Here is an 11,507-nt window from a genome sequence, read left to right as displayed (position 1 = left end):
AGAACAACAATTATTTCATATAAGCTGCATGAGAGACAACTGAAGATGAAAAAGATACCGTGCCCATATATAACTAATTTGTACTATGCACCAACAAAAACCTGCTTTGAATTCCCACACCAGTTTACAATCCACATAGTGTACCAGGTGAGGTTGACAGCTATTGAGAATACCACCAGGACAGAGTTGTCTAAAGAATTACTTGGTAACAATACTCCTCCCATCCCTCCCAAAAAAGTTTAAAAACAAATCATATACAGCTTTATATTTCACTTTTTTTCTTTAAAAGGAATGATTTTGCCTAAGGAGGTTGAATGCTTGACAGACAAGAAAGAAAAAATCAAATATATTATTTAAATTAATTTTATGCTTCTTTTTACTTTTTTTTTGCAATTTTTTTTAAATTTATTTTTTAAATTTATTGGGGTGACAATTGTTAGTAAAATTACATAGATTTCAGGTGTACAATTCTGCACCACATCATCCATAAATCCCATTGCGTGTTCACCACCCATAGTCAGTTCTCCTTCCATCACCATATATTTGATCTCTTTTTACTTTTTAAATGTAGCTAATAAAAATGCAAAGTTACGTATGTATCTTGCATTATATTTCTTTTGGGCAGAGATGTTTTAGATAAGACAAAAGCAAACAGAATAAAAGATGAAAGTTCTACTTCATCATCTACCTCCACTTCCATCCCTAAGTTGTCATTTATTTTTTATTTTTTCCCAATGTGAGTTTAAAGCTATATACTTTATCCTGAGTTAAGTTTTGGCCATAGTCTTCAGATTTTGTATGTATATTATACTTTGTTTGTTTTTATATTTCACTGGCTATTTCAAGTCCTTCTGTGAATTTCCTGTTCTACCCTTTTGCCCATTTAAAAATATTCCCCACCATATTTACTCTAAGCTTTGTAGGTTTTTTAAAAAAAATGTTGTAAACATATCTTACTTTGCTTCTCTCTTTGCTCTTAACTTCCAAATGCTCTTTACTGTACATTATGTTGCCTGGTTTATTACCAGAGTGAGACTAGAGAGAAAAATGCGCTTGCGTGATGGAGACTGTGGTGGGCGGTTGAAGTCAGGGGTCTGTGCAGGTGAGAGGCAGAGAAGGCTCAGTTTCCATGGCTGCCTCCACCACACATTGCCTTGCCCTCCTTTTCTTGTTTTTCTTTTTAAAAAAACACACAATATGAACAGCAGCCTGTTCTTTTCTGATTACATAATACCTGCAGCCCGTGACCACAAAACCAAACCACATTACTTCGAGGATGAGGACGAATGTAAGATGCTGCAGTCTTATTCTGTTAACATGTGACAACCCCAGAAAGCAGGCGGCCCGCGGGCAGGGCTGCGTCCCTGATGCCTGGAGCAGTGCCTGCCTTAAGTGTGGCTACGTGGATGACTAAAGGGCTCCCCCCTCACCTGGAAGACTGCCTCCTAAGCCTTGTGCAAAAGGAAGATGTGCGGTTGGCGCTGAAGGAGCACCTTGAGAATGAAGCCATCATGGGACCCAGGGTGGAAGACAGGGAATGACAAGGAGATTCTACTTGTTTAGTTCAAAATGGAGGCCACAGTTGTGCTGGAACCGTACCCCTCCCCCAGCAGTCTGAGGCCTGGAGTCTTTGGGGCAATCATGGCCATTATGAGTCCAAGGCTAGTGTTCTGGAAAGAGGCACTCTGATTGAAAGTGCAGACAGGGATACAAGGAAGAGGCAGTGAGCAAGCCCTTGATGATTTAGACTCAGGAAGCCAGGTGTACCCAAGACAGGCTTGGTCACCTGGATTATATCACAGATAGGGCACGGGGGGGGGGGGCAAGGCCCCTCTCCAGAACTGAGAACTACACCCTTGTGACATGACCAGAGAGGGCTTCTCTCAAAGCTGCACAGAGCCTAGTCCAAACTTACGGACTCTCGTCAGCCATACGCCAAATCCTATTTTATAATAATCTGCTCACACAGCTGGCTTTCCCATCTAACCTGGAAATCTTTGAGGTCAAAGGCAATTATATGGCTCATTTTTGAAACTCTATACCGAGCACAGTGATTGGCAGGGTGGCTGCAGGCTGTAAGTCACCATCACCTCATTGACCTTATGGTGAGGTCAAGTGCAATCTTTGCTGTTAAAATCTGCCTCGGTACCAAATCTGGGATATTAGAAAGTTTGTCTAGGGCTTGGGGAGTTCATTCCATAGCCTAGAAATAAGTTGCCCTACTGTCCACTAGATGGTGTCCAATACACACACACACACACACACACACACACACACACACACACACCCTGCACGCACATCACGGGAAACGCACAGCTAGGCGTGATGTCGATGAAAGAAAGTCATGAGATCTAATCCAGCCAATGTGGTCGTCTTGTTTTGTTTGCAGGCAGCACGCTCTAGGAGAGATTTGGGCAGGAGAGGAGCAAGGTGTGCCTTTAGACAATCCCCGTGTTGCACTGTTGCCAGACTGGAGACAGAGAAAACCGGCGGCTGTGGGAGTCTTCCTGCTCAGCGGAGAGGCAGGCCTGGACCACAGCCGTGGACAGTGAGGGTGGAGAGAAGTGGATGGATTTAGGAAAGATAGGCCTTGATGACCGTTTTCATATAACACCCTTTATATCCACTAGTTTTAATCTCTCCCTCTATAAATTGTAAAAGAGGGCAGAGGTGTTGGCTTATCAGTGTTATTATTTTCAGTGCTGCACAGAGTAGATACTCAGTATATATCTTTTGGATAGTAATGAATAAAGTAGCTAACATTTATTGAATGTGTATGTGAGGCCTCCTAAGCTCTTTACATGTATTCGTTTCCTTTATTCCCCCCAAAATACACAGCCTGGTCCCCTCCCTACCGAGATCAATTCTCTGGGACACATGGACCTGAGCTTGTGAATTTTTTTTTTATTTTTTTTTAAATCCCAAGTGATCCTTAAATACTTCCTGCCCTGTTGGGAGAAGCATTGAGGTGCAGGCAGGCTTGTCCTGTGAGGGAGACCTGGGCCTCCTGCTGGCCAGTGTCATGTCTCCCGGGAGCCTTGGGCCATGTTTCTCTCTTCCACTTTGGCCTTCTCATCACTTCAATCTGCCACATACCACGCAGGTTGCTGCTGTCTTTCCCTCTTCCTCCCTTTCTTCACAGAACACTCCAGGCTCTGCTCAGTCGCTCTCCTTCCTCCTTAGCCCTCCTGTGAATTGTGCACAGCCCTGGAGCACATCTGTGGGGTTGGCCCGGGCCCACTCGTGCAAGAAGCCCTGTCCACTAGGTACCCTCCAGAGAGGCTGTCCTTCCAGGCTCCTGGCTCCTCGGCTCCTTACGGTGCCAGCATTTGGACTCTACCTCACCTCACACGCAAGCCTCAGGCCCTCAGCGGCAGGTCCCACCCCTCCTCACTCCTTCTGGCTGCAGGCCTTCTTCTGGGCCTCACGGCAGCCCCGGCCTCAGAAATCTCCCCTGAAGGTACCCTCCCCTGCCTCATCTTAGCTACTGTGTCTTCCCCCCACCAGTGCTTGGAGCACACACAAGTCCAGACAGTAGAGAGGTGTGGGGCCTGGGCCCAGGGAGGCCTAAGTATGTGGCTATGAGAAAGGCCCTGGTTTTGCTGCTCCCTCCCCAACAAAAGGGACAACCATACTTGTATTTAGTTCAGCAACCATTCACTGGGTGCCAACTGTGCACCAGGCACTGTGCTACACCCTGGGGTTACCCAGATGAATAACACACCCTCCTCCCACCTAAGGGCCTCACCTCTGTTTGCAGATGCAGCCAGTAAACATCACTACACGATTCCAGGTAGAGAAAAGATGCAGCATGCATTAGTCACAGGGAAAAGAGAGCTAGTAGTCGAGGTCATGAGAGTCTGAGAAAACATTCAGGTAACTCTAGTGCCCCTTGAAACTTGGCTCAAATGTCATGACCTCCCAGAAAACCTCAAGCCCCCTTGGGCAGAACCCTGGTTGATTTCAGAGCCTGCCAGCCCCCCTCAAGGCACTTCCCACACTGTCTGTGATTCCCAGGGTCCCTCTGCCAGTAAGCAGCTTCAGACAGGAACTGTGTCTCCACTTTCCACGCCAGAAACCAGAGCTTGGCACACAGTATATGCTCCGTATCCACTTGTTAAATGAATAGGCCATGCCATTTGAGCTGGGAGGATTTAGAAGGTGAATAGAGAGGATTTAGAGGGTGAGGGTGGTGGTGCAGGCACAGGGAAGGGGAGATGCAATCAGGAAGAAAGGAAGCAAAGGCAAGAGGCCCAGACTACTTCAGTGCCCCTCTCGGGGTCCTCTCTCGGGCATCTGAACAGCAGACCACCCCCACCCCTCCAGAAACACCAAGGTTTGCAGGGTTACCTTTACAGCCAGGTGCACTTACTGTCCCCTCGTCCTCTGGTGTCAGACATTTGCATGGCTTTAAACAGGAGTGTGTGGTGATTCTGACACGCCTTGGCCCAGGGGCACGCTCATCCTTTCCCTCCCCAGCAGCCAGAGCGGACTCTACTGATCTCATCTGGGTGATCTTTAGAATCACCAGGGAAGCTTTTGAAAAATCCCGATGCTTTATTTAATTGGTCTGGCCTGGGGCTGGGGAAAAGTTCCTATTCCAACCCATAGCAAGCACAAGCTAGCTCCCAGCTGGAGCAGAGCCCTCCTTCCCTCAGCGCTTCTTCCCAGCCTGCTTTGATCTCCTCCAAGTCCTTCACAGCAGTGTTATCTCAAGCAGCACATCCCGGAGCCCTCTCAACACAGAATGACACGCATCTCAGTAGATTGCTGCCGTGAGTTACTGAGGCCAGAGCTGTAAAGACATCTCCCGGCAAATAAATTAGAGCGTTCAATCATTCCGCCAAGAGCCAAGGCAGAGACACACGCAGCCCCTGGGGAGAAAGACAGAGGCTGAGTGAGCACAGGGTCGGGGAGAGATGGAGAGACCAACACAGAGAAGGGAAAGCAAGCTTGCAAGGGCTGTCTCTCTGAGAGCAGCCTCTGGGGCAGAGGGAGGGAGGAAGGAAGTGTACAGGGGGCATGTGCCACCCTCCCTTGAATCCCCTCTTTGGAAGGCTGGGACAGAAGACCCCTGTCTGAGATGTGGAGGCTGGAGGGGTGTAGGGAAGCCACAGGCAGGCAGCTCCCAGAGGCTACGGCTTGGGGGTTGGGCTGATAGGTGTGAAGTCTTCTCAGGGTGGGCAGTGTGTCTTAGTCAGATAAAAGGGGGTGTTTAAGTGCCACTTCCTGTAGCAGCCCTTCGGGGCTTGAGCCAGTATTTCCTTCCTGAGGAACAAGGACCTGGTCTCCCAGCCCTGAGGACAATGACAGTGGGAACTTTTACAGGCAGGGGCTCCTGGAAGCTCTCAACCTCAAGATGGCTCTTTCTCCATGAACAGGTATCTGGGCCTTTATTCAGGAACCGCCAGTGGGGACATGAGCTAGGGCCCCAGATTCCTCCCACATGGTCATCCTGCCTGTGGGATCTGAAGCAGTGTAGTGGGGGAGCTGGTTAGGCATGGTGACAGTGAGCTAGGCCTGGGGACTGGTGCTGTGGGTATGCTTGACTTTGTTCCTCCATCACGGATGGTGCCTTGGGGGGCAGTTCGTCACCTGTGCCCTAGGCCAGGGCCTCAGCCAGGCCTTTCCCACTTACCAGACAGTGAGATGCCCAAACAGAGGCCCTCGAGCTAGGATCATGATCCTGACACCCCAGGGGCAATCCCTTCTGGGGTCCCCAGTTCTGGTTTTAAATGGCCCTGAGAAGGTAGAGGTCATCTCAACATGAACAGAAGTCACCTTTGGGGGGGGGGGTTCCGTGATGCCCCTAATAGAAGAAACCTTTGGTTAGATAGATAGCCCTTGCTTGGCACTTAAAAAACTTCACAGCACACATGCCGAAGTTTGGATTGGCTAATTGTTAAATTGAGTCACTAAGCTGATGGGGTCATATTGAAATTTATTTGTTTAAATAAGTGAGAGTTAAAAAAAAAAAAAAGATCCACCTATAAATAAAGAAGGAGGCTGTCCATGTCCTCTGGTTAAGAATTTCGTAGAGTGGCCAGTTAGCTCAGTTGGTTAGAGCATGGTGCTCTTAACAAGGTCGCCGGTTCAATCCCCACATGGGCCACTGTGAGCTGCGCCCTCCACACTAGATTGAAACAACTACTTGACTTGGAGCTGACTGGTCCTGGAAAAACACACTTAAAATAAATAAAAGTTAAAAAAAAAAAGAATTTCATGCTGCCCTGCACATACTGGGATTGCACAGGGGATGGGGGGGTCCTGGTGGGTGGAGTTGGGGTTGCTCCCCATTCAGGCACCTGGACCCCCCGAGGAAGGAGTACCAATGTGTCCATCTGAAAGGTGGCTGGAACGATAAACATGGATGGTGTCTGTCCTAGGAGATCCATGGGAACACAGTCTGGGGTGAGGACCCAAGGTCCTCGGGCTGCTTGCAAAGCTTATGTATCCCTCATCCAGAGGCCGTCATCAATTTCCAATTAGCTGGAGGCTTGGCAGGCAGCTGTGGGCTCCAGACGCCACCATATTAATGAAGGCACTGTCTTTGCTGGAGACAGTGCTGAACCAGAATGGAAGTCAAATTAGGTTATCCCTCTAGAGGGACATCCAGGCTTTGGGTTGGAGCTGTTGGCTTACTTCTGGGAGGGCTGGGCATTTCTTTGGGCTCAGGGGATGAACTCTGCCCAACATCTTCCTCTGGGCCAGGGTGCTGGGAGTGGGAGATTTTTTTTTTACCCATGGAGCTGAGTCTCGCAGCTCTGGATCTTCCTTCCAGAGGGGCAAACAGGAGCTGAGGACAGAGCGGACGGGTTTTCTGTCACTTTGGGCTTGTAGGAGGGAAGAACAGTGTGGTGCCAAAGCCTGGGAGGACCCTGAACAGGGGTCTGCATCGTCCACCCTCATGTAGACGGGGCAGTTAGGAATGACTGGCCCTTCTGAGTAATGGAGGCAGCCCGGACTCCATGATGGAAGTCTGACAGAGCCTCAGGCCGAAGCTCTGTAGACAGAACTGAGAAAGGAGGGGCTGGGAACTCCCGTCTCTCCAGTCAGAACACTGAATGCTGGCAACATGCTCCAGGGCAGTTAGGGAGCTGTGGGGAGCCACCCACACTGCCTTCCTCAGAGACAAAGCCCTCCGGGGAGTATCCGCCTCCCTTATTGATTTGCCCTATTCTATCAGTCGCAAACAGATTTTCATAAAACTCAAAGAGACAGCTGCTGAGAAAAATTAATTTACTGGGCAGCAAAGTGTCCTCTGGGGAAGCCCCCATTCTTGTTCTTTCCTCCTCCCTCTCCTTTAGCTGCTCAGAGGGGTCTGAGGTGTTAAACAGAAAACCATAGGCCCCAAATGGCATCACTTGTGCTAAAAGCCCATGATACCAAACCTAGATTTTAATACTTGATCTAATTACAGTTTCAACCTCTCCCAGAAACATAATCTTAATCAACCTGTCTGGAATTCTGTGGTCAAACCTCAGGAAGGTAATCGGTCACACGGGCCCTCTCCATCCGCCATAGAAAGAAGAGGCAATCCGCATGATGAAAACCCTTCCCCTTCTCTTTCTTCAAAGAAACAGAAGGAAATAAAGTTTATGAGTTAGCTAATTAGGGATTTGGTTGCGAGGGTCCCGGTTCAACCTGCATTGGTTAGGAGTCTAATGAAACAACTTTGCTGAAGACCAGTGTATTACCTATGTTCTGCCCTAGGATACTAAAGATGCTTGTCTTTCCAAATGTTCCTCAAATGAGGGAATGTTTCAGCCAGGTTGCCTGTGGCTACAAGCAATAAAAAGCACAGCTTGACTCACTTAAACCATAAAGACAGCTATCTTCCTGCATGCTCAAGGCCTAGGGTGGGGTGGATATCTGGGTGGACAAAATCCAGAGCCTCTGGCTCTTTCTCTCACTCAGCCCTCCTCTGTGTGCTGGCTGCCTCTTCAGGCTGGTGCAAGATGGCAGCCCAAATTTAGCTTTGTGGTCAAGTAGGAGAATGTTCACAGGAAGCATGTGGGGTGAACTTCTCTGAAGCTGTGTACCTCATTGGCTTGATTGGTTCCCTTCCTGGAACCAATCACTTCAAAGGATATGAGAGTACCCTGAGACTAATCAGACCTACTCCTAGTGCTCGTGGAAGTTTGATTTCCCCTGAAGCACATGGGTTGCAAGGGTGAGCGACACCTGAACTAAATTGGAGTTCCATCAGGAGGGATGGGAAATGGGTCTTGTGCAGGCAACCAGTATTGTCCATCAGAGATGGGTTCCAGATCCTTCTCATTCTTGGTTACCCTCTTCTGATGGTTGAATTTTGTTGAAATTGGCTTTGAATGATGAGAACAACTTGAATACACAGAGAAGGAAGTGGAGAAGGGAACTGTTATGTGAATATGCAAGGATGTCTTAAGTAATCTGTGGCTCTGTCCATTGGAGAGGGTGCTTTGACCTTCAGAAATGACCATCTGACCACTGGACAAACACGAGTCATCTGGTTGGTTATTCCAGCTTGATGAAAATAAACAACGTGACCATCCAAGACCATTAATCTCATTTCATATGTACCCAATGGTCTTCTTAATTCAATTTCTAAAGTAGATTTTTTTTTTCACCAAGAAGACAATGTTCAGAGTGGACAACGTAAGTTCTCTGCTCTTCTTGTCAATTAAATATTAAAGGCCATATGTCTCATTCTAAATTAATGAATAGTCATTCTGGTTTCTCGAGTAATTTCTTTGGAATTTCAGTTAAAACAATCTGTCAAGGCCTGATTACCCCTGGTGAATTAAGGACGTTCGAACCTTCTGAACTGAATACCAGACCATATGTTAAAATACCTAGATAGGTGTAAATGTGTAATGTTGTCATGGTCATGGTTGTGACTGTTGGTGTTAGATTCTAGGTGACAGTAACACAGTGATAAAGAGCTGGTTGGACTCATTCTAAAAACAATTTCCTCTTTTCAATCTGACTGCACAAACCTGGTTGGCCAAGGTGGCAATTGATAAGTGAACAGGTAATAAGACTGTCCAGGAGACATTTGGACATTTTCTAGGTACATGTTTCAAAAGAGTGGGGTGGGAGCTGTGGTAAACTACAGTCCATGGAACTCTGTCCAGCAATTAGCTTAGCTGCCTTGTGAGGGTAACGTGGGTATAGAAAAACTTTAGCTAATATATATCATCCTTAATTAGCAAGTCAATGAACACTTATTAATCACTGCCTCTGTGAACACCATAAGGAGATATGAAAATAATAGCATGAATACACAATTATCACATTATCAGAACTTCTGAGTCGGACAGAAAAACCAAACTGTCTTGTAAATAGAAGTTAGATTTGCTTATGTAACAGGGTTGCTGTCACTTTAGGCACAGCTAGATCCAATTGTTCAGACAAGGTTCTCAGGGTCTCTCTCCCGCTGGCCTAGCTCAGCCCTGCTCACCTTATCTGCATGCAAGCACTGGGGCTGCTGGTGGCCCTGGACTCACATCCTCCTGGCTTGGCCACTCCACAGAAAGGAGAGTCTCTCCCAGTGTTCACACATTAATATCTGGGAAGGCTATGTTTCGCCCCCAATTAGGTCACATGTCCTTTTGTAAACCAATCGCTATGGCAGGAGGACAAAGCACAGTGATTGGCCCATTCTGGCCAGCTGTACCCCGACCCTATGGCATCTGGTAGAGGACATGTTCTGATGTTTTCATCCAAATCCATTTTGTGTCCCTGTGCAGTTGATTGCAGGGGATGTCATGCTAGGAATGTAAGAGCCAGACAGATGTGACCCCTGCATGCCAGATGTTTATGAGCTCTGTCTTTGGCTGGGGAAAAATAAAAATGATTAGGGTCTGGTTTCCTTTCCTACTCACTAAGGGGCTTGTTGGGAAGGGCGGTTTGAGAAGAACTAAGAGAAATGGAACTGCCCTTAGAATTTTGATTCTGCTCTCAGGGAGACTAGAGTGTATTTGGGTAGAGTCTGAATTATGACTCAAAACCAACCCGTGAGGGCTGCCTTGCAGCCTAATGAAAGCCACCTCATCCTATTTGCATATTTGGCTGGCTAATTTGCATGTCCACAAAACCTTCAACCAGATGGGTGGGAGTGACAGAGCCAGCATATTCAGCTATCAAATTTGGATCACTGTAGCTGAGTGTGCTATTTTGTATATAATTCACAGTCTCTGATGAGTCTTCCTACTGGATCCAATCCACAGGGGGAGAAAATAACCGTTTAGTAAGGTGGCTAAGGAACTGTCCCAGGCACCCACCTAGAGGTTAAGGTACGTGTGTGTGGCCTTTTACCCTGACTCCAAAGAAAGGTGTGTGTTTTAAACAAAAAACAAGTTAGTTGAGATGATTGAGTACTGGATAATCTTCGTTGTGTTGAACAATTTTGTGGTAAATATACGTAATTTGAAAAGGCAGTTTCTGGTCGGTTTCCACTAATTAGACTAATGAGGGTTCCTGTAGGCCCACCCTGCTTTGACTCAGTTGGGGCCCCACAATCACATCCGCTATGCTGAGTCAGGGAGTGAAGAGGAGGGTCTTTGAACTTAATCAGCAGTCCCTGGAAAGAGCAAAGGACACTGCCCTACCAGGAGGCACAGTGACACAAAGACCAGGGTCACCTCCTCCAGTTTTCCTGGGGCTGAGGCAGAGCTCCGACTCCCACACCTGTTTCTACACAACTAGTTGAGGACAGGCTATAAATCTAACAGTTTTTATGACTCTTTGCAGATGTTACTCAGAAGAGCTGGAGGCATTTAGAACACTTGTCCTGTTTGTCTTCAAGGCAGGTCTTAGAGGAGGGCGGAGAGGCTGTCATTTCAGATCTGCGGCACTGAGGGTGGGGACTGGGCCACCGTCCCTCATCAGGTGGCGTTACCTGACAGGGGTCACTGAGCCATCCAAAGGCCCAACAAAGAGGGAGAAAGAAATTTTGTCTGCAACAGGCAGCCTTTTGCTGCCTGCTTTGAAGGATCTTAGGAGCTAAGAGAAGATTCTGACAAGCAGAAAGTAGCTTTCTGGCCTTTGCTGTGCCCTGCCCTCAGCATAGGGACCCAGGCTGGTCACCTGCTTGAGCCCATTAGCAGCACTGGACCCCCTTCGCTCACACTGTCTCATACAGCGTGAAATGCAGACAGCAAATTGCAGACAGAAAGGGATATAGATTCCAGCTCTGTAGAATCGCCTTTTCTGTTTCTGACGGTATTAGGACTTCAAGAAGAAGGCAGTACACTTTAGGGCTTCTCTCACTGGCTGTTTTCACTTCTCCCTTGTTAGCTTTTAGACCTGCAGAGCATTTCGCCTTAATAATAGTAATAATTATCCCAATGTCAGCAGCTTGCCTTTGTGAGGTGCTTTTCTTTTCAACAGCCTCACATCCATCATCTCTTTTCAACAATCCTGGTTATCCTTTTGGAAGCCTCACCAGGGATGGGAGCCCATATTTATGTGGCACTTTGAGGTCCAGAAACCTGGAAGCGGGGGTGTGGAGTGGGGAAGTGTAA

The sequence above is a fragment of the Rhinolophus sinicus genome, linkage group LG12, assembly GCF_036562045.2.
Source record: "Rhinolophus sinicus isolate RSC01 linkage group LG12, ASM3656204v1, whole genome shotgun sequence".
Taxonomy (NCBI): Eukaryota; Metazoa; Chordata; class Mammalia; order Chiroptera; family Rhinolophidae; genus Rhinolophus; species Rhinolophus sinicus.
Note: the sequence above shows the minus strand (reverse complement) of the source record.